Below are 18,344 nucleotides of genomic sequence, written 5' to 3' on the forward strand. Positions count from 1 at the left end.
AAAGCAAGCTGAAGCTTCCGATGTGTTCCTGACCTGCTAATGGACCGCCGTTTGGCCAGGGACTAAGTTGAGAAAATTCTGCTGCACATTACTGTAGTTGTCTTTACGACCTGAAAAACAGCTCATATGTTGAAATGGAGCCTTATGACCAGGTCATTCTTCCTTCTGTTTCTGGGATATTTTTCCTATGGTAATTAGCTGCGTTTTCAGTGCTGTATATATTGATAACAGACAGCAGTGTGTAGTGATAGTCCTGCTCTTGTGCCATTTTTATATTTTAAAACAAACTCTTCCAAGGTGACCTTCTTAGCTAGGAGTGTGATTGCAATTTGTGTAGGATTTGCATCCTGTCACACGAGAGCAACCAAACAGCTCTCAGCAACTACTGTTGCAGTAAAGCTATTGGCTGAACCCCTTTTATTTAAAGTTTTTGCCTTTGTATGAACCTGAGTGCTTCCATAGTTTGGGTAGTTTTAATAACAGAAATCGTAATTGTGTTAAAATAGTGTCTGTGCCTATTTCAGATATTGTTTGAGCAACAGGATGTGCAGTACTTTGAGAACAGATAATATCCACTTAATTATTTTTTGTCAGTTTTAAACTATGCTGTATTTCTTCCATGTCCTGAAAAGCTCCGGTTCCAAGTTTAAATTACTCAAATGTATGCTGCATCTTAAAAATATTTGTGAGGTGGATTTAACACCGCTGATGGTGGGAATTTTAGATGTTTATTTTCTGTCCGTTAAATTATCCGTCTACACCCAAATTCCCGATGTGTGGTCCTCTCGCAAGAAATTCTGCACCAGGAACGCCAATTTTGTCAAGTCCTAATGTGTTTGCTACTTCAGGGAATGGCCAATGACTGCTTTTTTTTATTCCTTCACATGCATATAAAAATGGATTAAGTTACCACCCTGATCCGGGCAAATAAATCTAGAGCTTCTGATCTGACGAGCTTCATATGTGAAGGAAATAAATGCCTTGACAAGCCTCTGCAAGATGTGTAGTTGTAAAGATGCTTTTGATGGTATTGTTGCATGCTTTTGGTTAGGGTTATTTTTGCAGGCACTCGCTCATCACATATAGAGAAGGTACCTGTTAGATTTGTGATAATATCAATGACACCAACTACAGCCAATGTTTTCATTTCCCCATATCAACACCATTAACTCTCTGTTCAAAGTGACTACAATGCAGCTCACACTGTGTGCAGCTGAGTTGAAGAAGGGGGCTGGTGTGTTTACATTATGGCAAACCACAGGCCTTTAGAATCCCTTCACAAGGAAGGACTGCATTTGAGCATAGTGTTTTAATACAGAGTGACAATAAACCCAATCTCACTGCTGGTGAGGTGATTTACCATACCAGTATGAATCTAAGTGTTTGTGCTACAGATTGATTCAGCACAGTTGCACAATGTTATATCTGCTCTCAAGACAAAAAGCATGATGTAAATAGGGTTTTTGAGTAAGAATGTAACATAGTTTTAGTAACATTTGTCAGACTCTTGAAATGGATTAAAATTATCTGGAAACTAATTGAAATAAAAATAATACTCAGTATTTACTTGCGAGTACTGCCACATTCCCACTGAGCAGCAGAACTCATCGCAAAAAGGAAGAATCCTGGTTGGGTCTCTGGGAACTCCTGGCGTTGACCATTCGCCGCCTTTAGGGCAGAACCTCCACCCATGTCTTATCAGGCCACTGACACAAGGGAGTGGAGTTGGGGGCAGGGATATCCAAAATTTGAATTGGTAGTAATTTTGTTGAGCAAGAATTTAATTGCATTGCTAAATATAAGAGCAAGGGTCACCTTGCTGTCCTACATTTATTAGTTAAATTTTTTTAAAAGTTATTATTGTTTGAAAACTATATCGGATGCAATTTATTTTATTAATGTTATAAGATCATTACCAGGGTTAACTCACTTTGCGGACCCAGAATCGTGACTGCTCACAACGCAGTACAGGTACAAGTGTTTGTCTTTAATGATTGAGTGGATTTATTAAGTAATAATCATATGGACACTCAAAATGATAATACTTAACGTAGGCAATAGGGTACACCTGGTTCAGTCAAGCCCTGGGCCGTAGAAACCCGGTTGATGTGGTGCTGGTTCTTGACATCTTCCGTTGACTGAAGTCGTTCTCATACATCTTTCCACCCTTTGAGTTGCGTGCCGAGGGTCTCGAGTCTATCTTTTATACCCTTTCTGGGCCTAGCCTTTCCCATGCTTGATTAATTTACCTTTGAGCAGGGTAAGAAGCTCATCTTTATCCTGATTAGGTTACCATGAGCTCTGTCGTCCACTTGATCAGTTTGTTATGGCCTTGATTAGTTTATCATTGTCATGATGTCAGGAGACATCGTCCGCATTTAACTGTTATTTACAAAAGTTATTACATTACAGAACCATGTCTGTGATTTAAAGACACATTCCACTCAGCAATTTGGACACAGTCTTGCTTCTCGACCTTTAGTAAAGCATAGTTAACACCTTAAAGGATTATTAAAAGAATTTGTTACAAGAAAGTAATTCAAAAATACTAATTCTTAACAATGTATGGACTGAAAGTGTATTAGATTTATAATGGAGAAGCTTCATTCTTACCAGGCTCTCTCTATTGAGAGTTACAGGAAAATTTACTAGTTTTAACTAAGCCATTTTAAAAGTTTCTGGTGTTTATACCATGAAATCTATAAGAATAACTAATAATTTTAAGAAGACCCGTGTTTTCCCCCATCCCATGCTCCAAACCTCAACAGCACTTTCACCTCCAATTTGAGAAATTAGAACCCTTTACTCAGTGCTCCAAGACACTGGTACCAATGTCCCAACACTGTCACACCCTGGAAGTCTCTCCCACTATTGTTAAGTGCCAAAACAACACGCTCACTATTCCAAGAGACTCAGCCTACTGCTTCCATCCCCCAGAAGTACCTTCTGAGCTGCTCTCAGATGTAGAAACCTCACTATCAGCTGCTCATACACCCTAAAATCTTCTCCCATGACACCCAAACCCTGAGGTCTCCCTTCCCCAGGATATTTTATTTTCCTTTTTTTATCTTTGTTTCTGTCCTTCAGTGCCTCCCTAACTAGAGATGGACAATAAATGCTGTCCTAGCTAGTGACGTCCACATCCCATGAACGAATAAAAAAATAACTCTCTCTGCCCTGCTTGTAGCTTATCCCACCACCCTCTGTCCTGCTCACTACTCTTTGCAGCCCCAATCTTTCCTGCTTCTTCAACTCTTAGGAGTTCTGCAGGTAGCAGTAAATCTGCTTTACCACCTGCTCTCGGCCACCAGCAACCTTAACACGGCCTTGTGCTTCCCTCTTCCCTCCTCCTTCCATAATGTTTTACACTCTCTACCACTCAATCCAGTTGCCCACCTTCCCCCTTCATCCCTCTACCATCTTCACACTCACAACTGATTCGAATTCAAACACTCATTCTCCTTAAACATCAAAACAGCATTGTGATTTGATTTCCGAAATGATCTAAGCGAAGCATTTAGAATTTAAATTATAAATGTGGGCTTTGATTATAAAAGTAAAAAAGTAGTGCTAAGCTGAAGCAAATCATTTGCTAGACTGCAGTTTAAAACATTGGATCCTGTTTTGGTCTCCTTTTTGTTTTTTGAAGTATGTGAAGACTAAAGAAAAAATTCAAATAAGATTTGTGAAGATGATACAAGGGATATGAGACTTTAGTTATAAGGAGATGAGAGAAGGTGTGTCTGTTTTCATTGGGGCAAGGTAAGGAGATCTGAGAGAGGTGCTCAAAATTGAGGGCTTTAAGCTAAACACCAGTCAGTTGGTAACTAGGACATAAATTTAAGATCAAAGAATGAAGGGGGAGGTTGGACGAAATTTTTCTGTATGCAGAGGATTGTTTGGATTTGGAATATCCTTTTAAAATAGTGGTGGAAGCAGAATTCATAGCTATTAAGAGAAGTGAATAAATATTTGAAAGAGAAAAACATAAGGGGAGGGGCAAAGGAGTGCACCTGCGTCTATAGGTTTTTCAGGCAACTCGCCCGTGATGGATGAGCCAAATTGCTTCTTCTGTGTTGTAAAATTTAATGGTGCCGCACCCAACTATCGAATACTCAACATCGCGCATCCTTCCCCCACCACACACACCCACACATACAAAATACACCTTACAAATTATATGGAGATCTTTCTCTACACAAATTAAATTGTAGTATATAAAATACAGTACACATATATTTCGCAGTAATTTATTTGAACTCACATTCCCTTTACTCCTAAAGTTATACAGTTATACAAAAAAATTCTAGTATACAATTTCATCTAATTTTCAATAATTAATTTAATTTCAGGTTCTAATTTCTATCTACCATTTGATAAACCTCCACACTAGTGATGTATTCTAAATTACACCACGTAATCCTCTCCTTATCAAACACATAATGCTCATGCAATTAGAGGATCACAGGAGATCCACTGCTACATATACATTTATTGTAATATAGCACAGTATTTCTAGAACATTAACCATTATAATTGTTTTGAAGTATGGGCAACAATTATTATTCCATTATTTCACTATTCAGAGTTGAAGGCTACGGTACAAGTTTTAATGATCTGTGTACCGTGGCATGTAATTAATGCTTTACGGTTTTACTCAATTTGTGTTGAGGATAAATAAAAAGTCTTGACTGTACCACTCCTTGTAAAAAGTTCATTTCAAACATCATGGGCTGAAATTTTATAGTCCCACCGCCGAGGTTGGTGGCTGGTGAAAACAATTGCGGTCCGCCCACGCGGGCTGCACGTTGCGGGTATCGCAGCGGCTCATTTAAATAGCCAGGGCGGACTGCCCACCCCGATGATGTGGAAGGGTGGGCTGTTCATCCCTGGCAATGGCTTCAGCTGCCTTTGTGCAGACACTGACACCATTTTTAAAGGCCTTTGAGCCTCCATTTCAATTTAAATGTTTAAAGATAGGTTGATTTAAAAAATTTAATAAATTGATTCTGACCCTCTTCTACCCCCCAAAAACCATAGATATGACTATCTGCCCTCTTTTCCCCCCCCACCCAAAAAACACTTGCCTTGTGCACTTGACCTCTCCCTCCCCCCCCCCCCCTGCAAAGTGCATCAACTATACACTTTACCCCTTCCTGCCATCCCCTACACCAATGAGATGACTACCCCCCACCCCCACACAGAGAAACTTAGCTGCTTCCCCCTGCCCACCAGTGTTCAACTTCGGATCCCCAGGTCCAGGACAGACGGCGACAGCGCGAAGGTATTTAATTTGTTTATTTTAATTAATTTAAATATTTAAATTGGGCTCCCATTGTCGAGCGGTGGGGGGGTGGCCAGGCCAGGCCTTCCTGGCATCGAGGTCCATGGTGGGCCTCCCCTGGAGGCATTTTCCGACCCCCGACATCTGTAAAATTCGCTCCCATGACTTTGCTGTTGTCTTGATATACTGTACTTTTCTCGCAGAAATATTTGTGCAAGACAAAGCAAGCTGTCCAATACCATGTCATAACCCTGATAAGATGACAGTATATATTTGCAGTGAAGTATTAGTAGGCTGATGAGATTGAAGGTAACATCGTTTGGCTTGACTTGGCCAGTCACTTCTTGTTAAGAGTAAATTATTTGCCTGTGTGGAATATGACATCATTGTGCTATCTGTTTCTGAAAAAAAAATGTAATGCTGCAGTTCAGGTAGTCTCTGGAGGGCTGTGTATTTGTTCACATTAAGTTTAGTACTGTGATTAAAATGTTCTGCTCAGTGTGATGTGGATTACTTGCATTTTCACTGGGATTTTCGAAAGGGTGGAAGTTAACTAGACATTGGCATAATTGTGGATTTTGGTTGCCATGACTTTAATGACCATCAACATTTGCGTCCTTCATAAGTATATTAACATTTTAAGATGTTTTGCTTGATGAGAGGATGACCAGAAAGCTGGGAAATGGTCCAATAATAACGTTCCTTTGCAGCAACCAATCAAAAGAGGGCATAAATTTGTTTGAGAGGCTGGGGCAGGAAAACTGAGAGAGATTCTTCAAGGCTTCATTTTATTGCTGTGCTAGTACCAGCAACAGGCATATTAACAGCATCTCCACCAGTGGCCAACTCTTCTATTGTAAAAACACATGGTGATCTACCTGGTTGGTAACAGATCACTAAAAGGACGTTAGCGAGGTGTAGCTATGTGAATAAAACATGCATCTGTTACACAGTCGACTTCCACTGTGACCAATGTGGTATTGTCTGAGCTGAGTTTTGAAAGAATGTTGGTGCTGACATTTTTGGCCAAACACTCCCAAATATTGCAAACAATGCCCCTTTTCAAGGTTTTCCCTAGATGGAAGTAAATCATTTAAGATCTGAAACTTTGAATTTGGGGAAAACTCACTACTGCATAAGAGAAATAGAAAATTAATTCATAAGCCTGCAAAATGCTAAAATGTTGAATTTTGAGTTGACCAAAAGTAGATTTTTCCTTTGACTGGCAGCAGCAAGTAATACAAGAGCAATATACAACAGGTGCTGGAAATACTCAGTAAGTCTGGCAGCATCTATGTAGAGAGAAAGTAAGTTAATGTTTCAGGTCAATGACCTTTCATCGGAACTAGGAACAAAATGATAGCTCACAGACCTGAAACGTTAACTTTATTTCTCTCTCGACAGATGCTGCCAGACCTGCTAAGTATTTCCAGCAGCAGGTGATAGTTTGAGTATGATTCCTTACGATGCTGCGATAATTCATTGTTCCATGTGATCCAGCCTCTGTTTTCAAACATTTCTCAGCATTTTTAAAATTCAAGCATAATTGTCTACAGAAAATGAATATGTCCATTTAAAAAATGGCGGAGTACAGTTTGTTATATGCATGAAGAATGTACTACAGCAGTGAAACTCTTTCATTTGTCTGTTATAACTTTGGATCTGGTCTGTGTTAGTCACAGAGCCTGTAGTCAAATTATTCTAGTGCTATGTAGTGCTTTTGGCAAACAACTGTGGGAGGCTGATTTGAGAAACATAATACAGTAGTTTATTTTTGCTTTGTTTTAGTGAGATCTACAGGGATTCACTGCAGCGCTAAACTGCTCCTGACTGCATGTTTGAGAGGTTCGGGAACACATCAGCATTTAATTCATTACTGTTTGTAATATGAGCCAATCACAAAATTACTGGCCAAATTGGTAGTTCATCACTCAGCCTACTTTCATGACAATCGGTGGTTGAATAAAACCATGAATCCAGCATTAACAGTCAACTTGTTGATGACTGTGTGTGTGTGTGTGTGTGTGTCTCTCTCTCTCTGAACATGCCTGCAACTGAAGCTTTTTTAAAAAAAAAAGCTCAATTAATTATCTAAGTATATTGAAGAGCTTTGGCAGTTTAGTGTGAGCAAAAAAGAAAAGTGCCTGTTAAGCATACTCCCATCCCCCTCTCCCCACACCCCACCCCAAAAAAGCAAGATGTGAGGTTGCAGAAGGTTAAGGATTTTCTAAATTGCTCTGTTGTTCATAACCAATCGGGAGTGAATTTTATTGGCCTAAGATAGAGATCTCAAATTGTTGAGACCTGTTTTGAACCTCGTTCTCTAAATTCCAAATGTGCAGTGCTCTGAAAGCAGCAGCACCTTCTGTAACATGGTAAACACAGATACTATCTCAATGTCATTATATTTCTCCATTAAGCCTGGGGGTAATTATTCAAGTGAGTTGAGTTCTGCAGATAGATTACAGATTACAGTAGGAGAGGGAAAGGAAGAGTCAATCATTTATCGGAAGGTTTATTCACAACATGCTGATTGAAGCTTAAAAGTTTTGCCTACTATTCACAGTGGCCTCTCCAATATGTAGTAGAAGCATAGGTTGTTTTAATGTATTTACCTAAATATAACATACCAAACATGTTATTTCTCTCCCAAAACTTTTGAAGGGAATGTATTTTTTCACTCCTCTCAAACTATAGAGTATAATAATATTGCCTATTTTAGCTATGCAGGACAAATGCTATGACATTACTAGATCCATTTAGAAAGTTTACTGTAGACGTAACAATAGATTTTGCAATATATTGAAGATTTCTATGCTTCATGAAGCCTCTGCTAATTGTAACCACTGTTTTTAACCATCATTCTGTATTGATTCATCTCAAAATCATGAGATATGATTTTAAACTTGGGGCAGGGGTGGTGGAGGGAGGTGAGTGGCAAACCATTTTTGCATAACTGAAAAATATGTTTGGGTCCTCCATGCTCACAGCCAACATTCTATCAAATGGGAAACAACTGTGTTGACTGGAAAATTATCTTTCCCAACCAATTTCTAAGATTCTAGAAAGTCTAGGTTTCTCATTTTATGTATTCTGACAAAATTAGTGTTTTTCATGTATTTATTTGTCTAGATTATGTTTAGCAGTAATCACATTTTATAAAGTTTTTGGGAAATCGATGTTTGCATTCTTTCTGAAAAAATACTTAACTGTGCTTAATCTGTTCATCAACCATGTTATTATATGTCTAGCCAACTTTCTGTAGTTTATAAATTAGTCACTGAGACATCTCTGGATAGTTCTGCTGTAATATTCTCTCTCTACCCTGCTAAAATTTTAATATTAATGCTTGAATTTTTGGGGAGCCAGAGTTGGCATCATGTATATTGCATTAGCTATATACAGACCACTGTAGGCTAACCTTTTGCAAACCCCAAAACCATGGTGTGTAAAATTGTATCTGTTTTTGCAACACAACCTATGGTCTTTTCTGTTTTGTGTTGAATTTTATTGGAGTATTTCTGTGATTCATTATGTGGCATGTTACAATGCATATGTGTTGCCCAAACCATTGTCAATGTTTGGCTGATAAGAGAACTTGGATAATCCACCAAAAGTACAGGACAGGCTCCATTTTAACAACTTAATGGAAGGCACTCTTACATTAGTTGCTTCTGTAATTTGAATTGTAGGAGAATTGCATCGTTGCACTGACCTGTTATGTTCCCTTTGTTTAAAAGTGGCTGTTTTTGACCTGTGGGAGAATTACAGACCCACATTCTTGAGCTAATAGAGCCAATTTTAACTATGTAAATCTGGGAATTGATGCTTTGCCATCGCCTCCTTTGATCCAAACCAGAGGAGTGCCAGATGTAAAAGCATTATCAGGTAGCATAATTGGGAAGTCCAGATGTGACTGTCATTTGAGACCATGGTGCTTTATATTAGTGACGCTCTCAATGTCTTCCAGTGGGGAATTTTGTAACTACTAGGCTTCAAAACTTTCTTAAAATTTATAAACAATGAGATTATTGTCTATTCCACTCTGTCTTATTGAGCTGAATTGGTCAGATCTCATAATTCTCTAAGTATGTTTTGTTTTCAGATTTTCTTTACATTAAATTTGTGAGGAAAGAATCATTGTGGTCCTCTCCAATGGGGAAGTTTTATTCAACATGGCACCAAAAAAATCCCACGTTACATAACCCTAAGGGTGAAGCATTAGATGGACACTTGAAGTTTAGTGTCTAATTATCTGCCTCTTTTCAGATTAAGCTAAAACTTGTCTAAACTTTATTACTTCATTAAAAATCCAATTCGTTTTTGAACATGCTAATGTCCTGTCTCTTCTTGTACTCCTAATTTACATAATGGTATTTCAACTACAATGGGAATGCAGGCATTACAAGTTGCAATAATGATACTTGGGCAGGAACCAGGTATAATAAATCATGTAAATAAGATGTATCCACTGTTTAGGATTTTAAATGTAAGAATTGATTGTGGTCAGAACTTTCCTTTTTATCTCGCACATAGATCAGCTTTCTTAGAATCCCTCCTAATGCCATGTAATAGACTAGAGAAACTCCAGGTTTCATTGCCACCGCAGGGTAATTTATTGTGGTGTACTTATTTTAATTGACTGTACTTTTCATAATAGCATGGCAGTTTTTTTTTGTTTATGTAGTCCAGGCATTGGAAAATTGTAAGTAATTATTTGCCCTCCAGAGAGAGTACAATGCTCCAAGGGAATAATTCTGCTATAATCCCTGCATGTGGGAACCAGAGGCTGAACAGCAAAAGACCATTTACTGTCAGCCATGTGTGTTGAAAGGAGAATGTAATTTAGCCCTTTTTCCAGCTCGGGTTCGGAAAAACTGTAAGTACAGTATTGGCTAAATTGCATGGATATCCAGTACAGTATAAATCTAGGCACATGGATAAATAGTTCAGTATAACCTGCGTGTGTATATATTTTTATAATATAAATAAAATGCTACACCCAGGCATCTCGATATATAGTACAGTGTGACGCAGGCATGTAAATATTTAGTGTAGACTTGGGAGCATGGATTTATAGTACAGTACTAGCTCAGCCATTTGAATGTGAGCTTACAGTACAGACTGAACCATGTGGATATGACTCAGACCCAGATGTGTGTACAGTACAGACATAGGCCCATGAATATATTGTACCATATGATCCAGAGATGTGGATACATAGTGCAGTACAAACCCAGGCACATGGATATATAGTACAGTACTGACTCAGCCAAGCGGATAGATAGTACAGCACAGACCTGGGAGCAAGGATGTGTAATACAGAACTGCCTAGGGCGAATGAATATATAGCACTGTACAGACCAAGTATCATGGCTGTATTTAGCATAATATGGTACAGAGAAAGGCATTGTACAGATCAGCAACTTACATAGTGCTCCTCAATGTTTTTTGAGAAGTAAGGGTGGACCAGAAGCAGATAGGTGCTATTGAGGCACATGGATACACAGCTCAGCATAACATAGAGCGAGGTATGTCGTTGTATACAGTTGACATCATGTGGATACACAGTGCAGCTGAAGTCACGTAGGTACTTGCCACAGATTTTATTTTCTGTCTCGTCCTTTCAACTAGCTTTGTAGTGAAAAATTATAATTTAATAGACATTAATCGAAGGCACACAACAGTTTGAAATACCACAAGCCACGTGAAAGCTTATTATCTCGCTACAGTATAGAGGTTCAGATAAGTGACCCATAATCATTGCGAAGATCAAACAGAATGGGAAGTGGTAACTGCAGGATGCTCAGCTAGTGTTAGAGATTTTGTTAATCATATAAAAAATATTTTCTGTTTTCATGATAGTTGTTTGGCCCTGTAAATATCATGAAGCAACTAGATGCTCATTGGCCAAGATGTCATATCCTGCTATTGTATAAGGTGCTGCAGCTGAGTGTTGTCTGTAATAATTAGGGATTACTTCATAGATTTGGCTCGCAGTTAGGTTTGAATCCATGTCCGTGTATGTATTATATTTTGTGCGTTTTCATAACTTAAAGTACATGCAGCTTTGAATTCCTAATGGGGTTATGCAGCTTTGAATTTGTGATGGGGTTATGTGAGCTGCCTTTAAAATTACTAATCTATTGCCACTGCAATTACTTCTAACTGCCTGAGCATAAGAATGCATTCAAAAACCTTCCTCTTTCCAAAAGTGTTAGTGGAAATGCAAGTACTTTATTTTCACCAAATTTGAGTGCAAAATAAACCATATAATATAATGCAAAAAACAACTATCTTGTATCTTTCTAGATGTGAGCAGCTGGTTAAGAAGTGTTGTCTGACGAGGTACTGTTGCCTTTCATTTGACTCAATTTTGCAAGTCTTTATCCTGCTTTATAAGATGCTGTGTATCAAAGGCTTAAATGATACAGCAATTTTTAAAATTAAATTCAAGTTTCCCAGGTGTATGGAATGAATACTCTAGTTTCAAAGCTAATCACTGCATTAGTCTAGTTTTATACTACTGTTGGATTGTTAATAGGAGTCGTGGAATAATAACGAAGTGGGGCAATATTTTCTGCTGCATGGAAATGCACATGGAATGTCAGTTCTTGTACTTACAGCTGACGTTTCTCCAGGTGTGTGGATGCAGAGCCTGTCTGATTTTTTTTCTTTCGGGCTTGTAGTATGTCATTCACATAGATAATAGGTACAGATCACGTGAAAGGAGGTTGCATTTGCTTTCTGTTTTCAAATATTTTAGCCTAACTATTCAATAGTAAATATTCAAGTTGCACCATTTCAAAGTATGCTGATTTGTTGTAGTAACAGGCACTTCAGAAAGGGTGCACTTGGGCTTTCCTTGGCTCATTGGTAGCATTCTCAGCTCTTGAGTCAAAGGTTGTGGGTTTAAGGCCCACTCTAGCAACTGGGAGTACTGCACTGTTGGAAAAGTCATTTTGCCGATCAGGCGTTGAACCAAGGTCCCGGGGGATGTGAAAGGTCCGAGGGCACTACTTTTGAAGAAGAGCAGGGGAATTCTCCGCAGCCTCATAGCCAATATTCATCCTTGAACCAGCATCTAAAACAGATTATTTTGTCACTTATCTCATTGCTGTTTATGGGATCTTGCTGTGTATAAATCTGCTGTTTTTCCTACATTACAGCAGTGACTGCACTTCAGAAGTATTAATTTGGCTGCAAAGTACGAAGAACAGAACAGCACAGGAACAGGCCATTCGGCCCTCCAAGCCTGCGCCGATCTTGATGCCTGCCTAAACTAAAACCTTCACTTCCGGGGACCGTATCCCTCTATTCCCATCCTATTCATGTATTTGTCAAGATGCCTCTTAAACGTCGCTATCGTACCTGCTTCCACCACCTCCCCCGGCAGCAAGCTCCAGGCACTCACCACCCTCTGTGTAAAGAACTTGCCTCGCACATCCCCTCTAAACTTTTCCCCTCTCACCTTAAACCTATGTCCCCTAGTAACTGTCTCTTCCACCCTGGGAAAAAGCTTCTGACTATCCACTCTGTCCGTGCCGCTCATAACTTTGTAAACCTCCATCATGTCGCCCCTCCACCTCCGTCGTTCCAGTGAAAACAATCCGAGTTTATCCAACCTCTCCTCATAGCTAATGCCCTCCAGACCAGGCAACATCCTGGTAAACCTCTTCTGTACCCTCTCCAAAGCCTCCACATCCTTCTGGTAGTGTGGCGACCAGAATTGCATGCAGTATTCTAAGTGTGGCCTAACTAAAGTTCTGTACAGCTGCAGTATGACTTGCCAATTTTTATACTCTATGCCCCGACTGTGGACCTGTACGCCCAGATCTTTCCGCCTGCCAATACTCCTAAGGGTTCTGCCAGTTACTGTATACTTCCCACCTGCATTAGACCTTCCAAAATGCATTACCTCACATTTGTCCGGATTAAACTCCATCTGCCATTTCTCCGCCCAAGTCTCCAACCGATCTATATCCTGCTGTATCCTCTGACAATCCTCATCACTATCCGCAACTCCACCAACCTTTGTGTCGTCCGCAAGCTTACTAATCAGACCAGCTACATTTTCCTCCAAATCATTTATATATACTACAAAGAGCAAAGGTCCCAGCACTGATCCCTGTGGAACACCACTAGTCACATCCCTCCATTCAGAAAAGCACCCTTACACTGCTACCCTCTGTCTTCTATGACTGAGCCAGTTCTGTATCCATCTTGCCAGCTCACCTCTGATCCCGTGTGACTTCACCTTTTGTACAGTACTCTTGGATGTCCTGAGGTTATGAAAGCTGCTATATAAAAACAAGTTTTTTTTTTGTTTTGCGGGGTGTCTCAGACCTCACTAGATTGCCAAGGAGGTGTGAAGCATAGGTTGGGTGTATCCCCACTCTTGCCAACCTCCAGGTGGTCATTTGCAGATGCCTGTCCCCTCAGCCAGGTCTAGGGTATGGTGTATGATGGGAGGGAAAATTAAGGCACAGGTGGGAGGAATTAATTGCCTAAAGGCGCATAAAGACAACAGCTAATTTTGAAAACAGGTAAGAAATTGAGTTTCTGACTGTGTCTGTCAAGATGCATATGTACACTTGAGCACAGAGAAAACTGTAAATCCACTTGTGAAGACTTGCTTATAGGAAACATAATACTGGTTCTAATTTAATTTGCAAAGACTGAAATAGTCACAGCTACTATTCAAAATTTAGGTAGTAGGTTATTTCAAAAGTATAAAATGGGTCAGGGGAAACTGTGCATTTAACGATGAGCACATTTATTGGAGCTATCAAGTTTAATTCAAATGAATTGCATCCAGCAAGCTTCACTTCTTTTCTTCAAATGTCTTGACACCAGACGGAGGAAATGTCTGTAGCATGCTACCCAAGGATTTTAGGAGATAAGAGAGTGGGCTGGACTGATTTTAAGTTTGTGGATCCAGATGGCAGCCAGGCCCTGTCGTAGCTGTCTGGAGATCCTGCCCAGAGTTAGCTCTACAAGGGCAGTATTATGATATGAAGTTGCCAGTTTGTTTAATTTCCTTCTAAAACAGGTCATCATTCTTAAGGATATGAACAGAAATGTTTTGCGCTGTGCTCTGTTTCTCAGTTTCTCAATCATGTTCCAGTAGATTTCATGTAACCGTAGAATGCAACATTAGTGGAATTCAGTGCAGAGGGACAAAGAGGTGTCTTTAAATCTTGTGATTTGCATAAGCTTTAGGCAGTAATTATTTAAAACTAGGAACCTATATCCAGTACTTTATTAAAGTAATACTTTAACTAGCTAAATTTGTTTTGGGTTTTTTTTTTACAAAAAAGTGAATAAATTACGTTACGTTTTAACATACATAAAACAAGGTTATATAGGGCTGGCAGTACAGGAGGTGTGCTGTATTTGCAGTGTGGAAGTTTGTGCAGAGCACCATGATCCCAGGCAATCACATCTGCAGTAAATGTCTACAACTTGAGGAACTTGGCTCACAGTTGTTGAGCTCGAGTCTGAGATGCAGACATTGAGATGCATCAAGGAGGGGAAGAGTTAGCTAAACATCCTATCCCGGGAGGCAGTCACATCTCTTGGGTTAGGTAGTGGTTAGTGGTCAGGGACAGGTGGATGTGACTGTGCCTCAAGCGGGTAAGGAGACTTCAGATGCAGTGGTGGAGAAGCCTCAGCGTTTGCTGTTCAGCAGGTATGAGATACTTGCTGCCAGTCTGGTTGAGAAACACAATTCATTCATGGGATGTGGGCGTCGCTGGCGAGGCCAGTATTTATTGTCCATCTCTAATTGCCCTTGAGAAGGTGGTGGTGAGCTGCCTTCTTGAGCTGCTGCAGTCCATTTGGGGTAGGTACACCCACAGTGCTGTTAGGAAGGGAGTTCCAGGATTTTGACCCAGCGACAGTGAAGGAATGGCGATATAGTTCCAAGTCAGGCTGCTGTGTGACTTGGAGGGCAACTTGCAGGTGGTGGTGTTCCCATGCAGTTGCTGCCGTTGGCCTTCTAGTTGGTAGAGGTCGCGGGTTTGGAAGGTGCTGTTTAAGGAGCCTTGGTGCATTGCTGCAATGCATCTTGTAGACAGTACACACTGCTGCCACTGTGCGTCGGTGGTGGAGGGAGTGAATGTTTGTGGATGGTGTGCCAATCAAATGGGCTGCTTTGTCCTGGATGGTGTCGAGCTTCTTGAATGTTGTTGGAGCTGCATCCATCCAGGTAAATGGAGAGTATTCCATCACACTCTTGACTTGCGCCTTGTAGACGGAGGACAGGCTTTGGGGAGTCAGGAGGTGAGTTACTCGCCGCAGGATTCCTAGCCTCTGAACGGCTCTTGTAGCCACGGTATTTATATGGATACTCCAGTTCAGTTTCTGGTCAATGGTAACCCTCAAAATGTTGATAGTGGGAGATTCAGCGATGGTAACGTCACTGAATGTCAGGGGGAGATGGTTAAATTCTCTCTTCTTTGAGATGGTCATTGCCTGCCACTTGTGTGGCTCGAATGTTACTTGCCACTTATCAACCCAAGCCTGGATATTGCCCAGGTCTTGCTGCATTTCTACATGGACTGCTTCAGTATCTGAGGAGTCGCGAATGGTGCTGAACATTGTGCAATCATCAGCGAACATTCCCACTTTTGACCTTCTGATTGAAGGAAGGTCATTGATGAAGCAGCTGAAGATTGTTGGGTCTAGGATACTACGCTGAGTAACTCCTGCAGTGATGTCCTGGAACTGAGATGATTGACCTCCAACAACCACAATCATCTTCCTTTGTGCTAGGTATGACTCCAACCAGCGGAGAGTTTTTCCCCTGATTCCATTGACTTCAGTTTTTCTAGGGCTCCTTGATGCCATACTCGGTCAAATGCTGCCTTGACGTCGAGGACAGTCACTCTCACCTCACCTCTTGAGTTCAGCGCTTTTTTCCCTGTTTGCACCAAGGCTGTAATGAGATCAGGAGCTGAGTGGCCCTGGCGGAACCCAAACTGAGCATCACTGAGCAGGTTATTGCTGAGCAACTGCCGCTTGATAGCACTGTCGATGATACCTTCCATCACTTTACTGATGATTGAGAGTAGGCCGATGGGGCGGTAATTGGCCGGGTTTGACTTGTCCTGCTTTTTGTGTACAGGACATACCTGGGCATTTTTTCACATTGCAGGGTAGATGCCAGTGTTGTAGCTGCACTGGAAGAGCTTGGCTAGGGGCGTGGCAAGATCTGGAGCACAGGTCTTCAGTACTATTGCCGGAATATTATCAGGGCCCATAGCCTTTGCAGTATACAGTGCCTTCAGTCATTTCTTGATATCACGTGAAGTGAACTGAATTGGCTGAAGCCTGGCATCTGTGATGCTGGGGACTTCAGGAGAAGGCTGAGATGGATCATCAACTCCGCACTTCTGGCTGAAGATGGTTGCAAATGCTTCAGCCTTATCTTTTGCAATGATGTGCTGGGCTCCCCCATCATTGAGGATGGGGATATTTGTGGAGCCACCTCCTCCAGTTAGTTGTTTAATTGTTCACCACCATTCATGGCTGGACATGGCAGGACTGCAGAGCTTAGATCTGATCCGTTGCTTATGGGATCACTTAGCTCTGTCTATCACATGCTGCTTACGCAGTTTAGCACGCAAGAAGACTTCGTTTTGAGGTATGCCTGGTGCTACTCCTGGCATGCCCTCCTGCACTCTTCATTGAACCAGAGTTGGTCTCCCGGCTTGATGGTAATGGTAGAGTGGGGGATATGCTGTGCGATGAGGTTACAGTTCATGGTTGAATACGATTCTGCTGCTGCTGATGGCCCACAGCGCCTCATGGATGCCCAGTTTTGCAATGCTATATCTGTTCAGAATCTATCCCATTTAACATGGTGGTAGGGCCACACAACACGATGGAGGGTATCCTCAATGTGAAGGCGGGACTTCTTCTCCATAAGGACTGTGCGGTGGTCACTCCTACCAATACTGTCATGGACAAATGCATCTGCGACAGGCAGATTGATGAGGATGAGGTCAAGTATGTTTTTCCCTCTTGGTTCCGTCACCACATGCCGCATGTACAGTCTAGCAGCTATGTCCTTTAGGAATCGTCCAGCTCGGTCAGTAGTGGTGCTACTGAGCCACTCTTGATGGGCATTGAAGTCCCCCACCCAGAGTACATTCTGTGCCCTTGCCACCCTCCGTGCTTCCTCCAAGTGGTGTTCAACGTTGAGGAGTACTGATTCATCAGCTGAGGGGGGGCGATAGGTGGTAATCAGCAGGAGGTTTCCTTGTCCGTGTTTGCACTGTTGCCATGAGACTTCATGGGGTCTGGAGTCGATGCTGAGGACTCCTAGGACAACTCCCTCCCGACTGTATACCACTATTCCGCCACCTTTGCTGGGTCTTTCCTGCCGGTGGGACAGGACGTGACCGGGGATGGTGATGGCGGTGTCTGTAAGGTATGATTCTGTGAGTATGACTATGTCAGGCTGTTGCTTGACTAGTTTGTGGGACAGCTCTTCCAACTTTGGCACAAGCCCCCAGATGTTTGTAAGGAGGACTTTGCAGGGTCAACAGGGCTGGGTTTGCCTTTGTCGTTTCCGGTGCCTAGGTCGATACCGGGTGATCTGTCCGGTTTCATTCTTTATTGACCGTAACCGTTAGATATAACTGAGTGGCTTGCTAAGCCATTTCAGAGGGCATTTAAGGGTCAGCCACATTGCTGTGGGTCTGGAGTCACATGTAGGCCAGACCAGATTTCCTTCCGTAAAGGACATTAGTGAACCAGATGGGTTTTTCCAACAATCGACAATGGTTTCATGGCCATCATTAGACTAGCTTTTAATTCCAGATTTATTAATTGAATTCAAATTCCACCCTCTGCTGTGGTGGGATTCAAACCCATGTCCCTAGAGCAGTACCTTGGGTCTCTGGGTTACTAGTCCAGTGACAATACCACCATGCCATCGCTTCCCCTCATGCATCATGGAAAGCCAAATTGACAGTGGCACCATGGTATAGGAGGCCATTCAAGTTGCGGGAGCGAAAAGCAATATGGTAGTGGATAGTATAGCAATGGATAG

At 41.4% G+C, this 18,344-nt stretch overlaps 1 protein-coding gene across 25 annotated transcripts in view; it reads left to right on the top strand.

Moving 5' to 3' along the window:
* The window catches only part of LOC137380667 (fibroblast growth factor receptor 2-like), a 163,803-nt gene that overhangs the window by 29,843 nt on the left and 115,616 nt on the right, over positions 1–18,344 (top strand). The gene's annotated exons all lie outside the window — the stretch shown is intronic.

The sequence above is a fragment of the Heterodontus francisci genome, chromosome 20 (genome assembly GCF_036365525.1).
Source record: "Heterodontus francisci isolate sHetFra1 chromosome 20, sHetFra1.hap1, whole genome shotgun sequence".
In the NCBI taxonomy this organism is placed as follows: Eukaryota; Metazoa; Chordata; class Chondrichthyes; order Heterodontiformes; family Heterodontidae; genus Heterodontus; species Heterodontus francisci.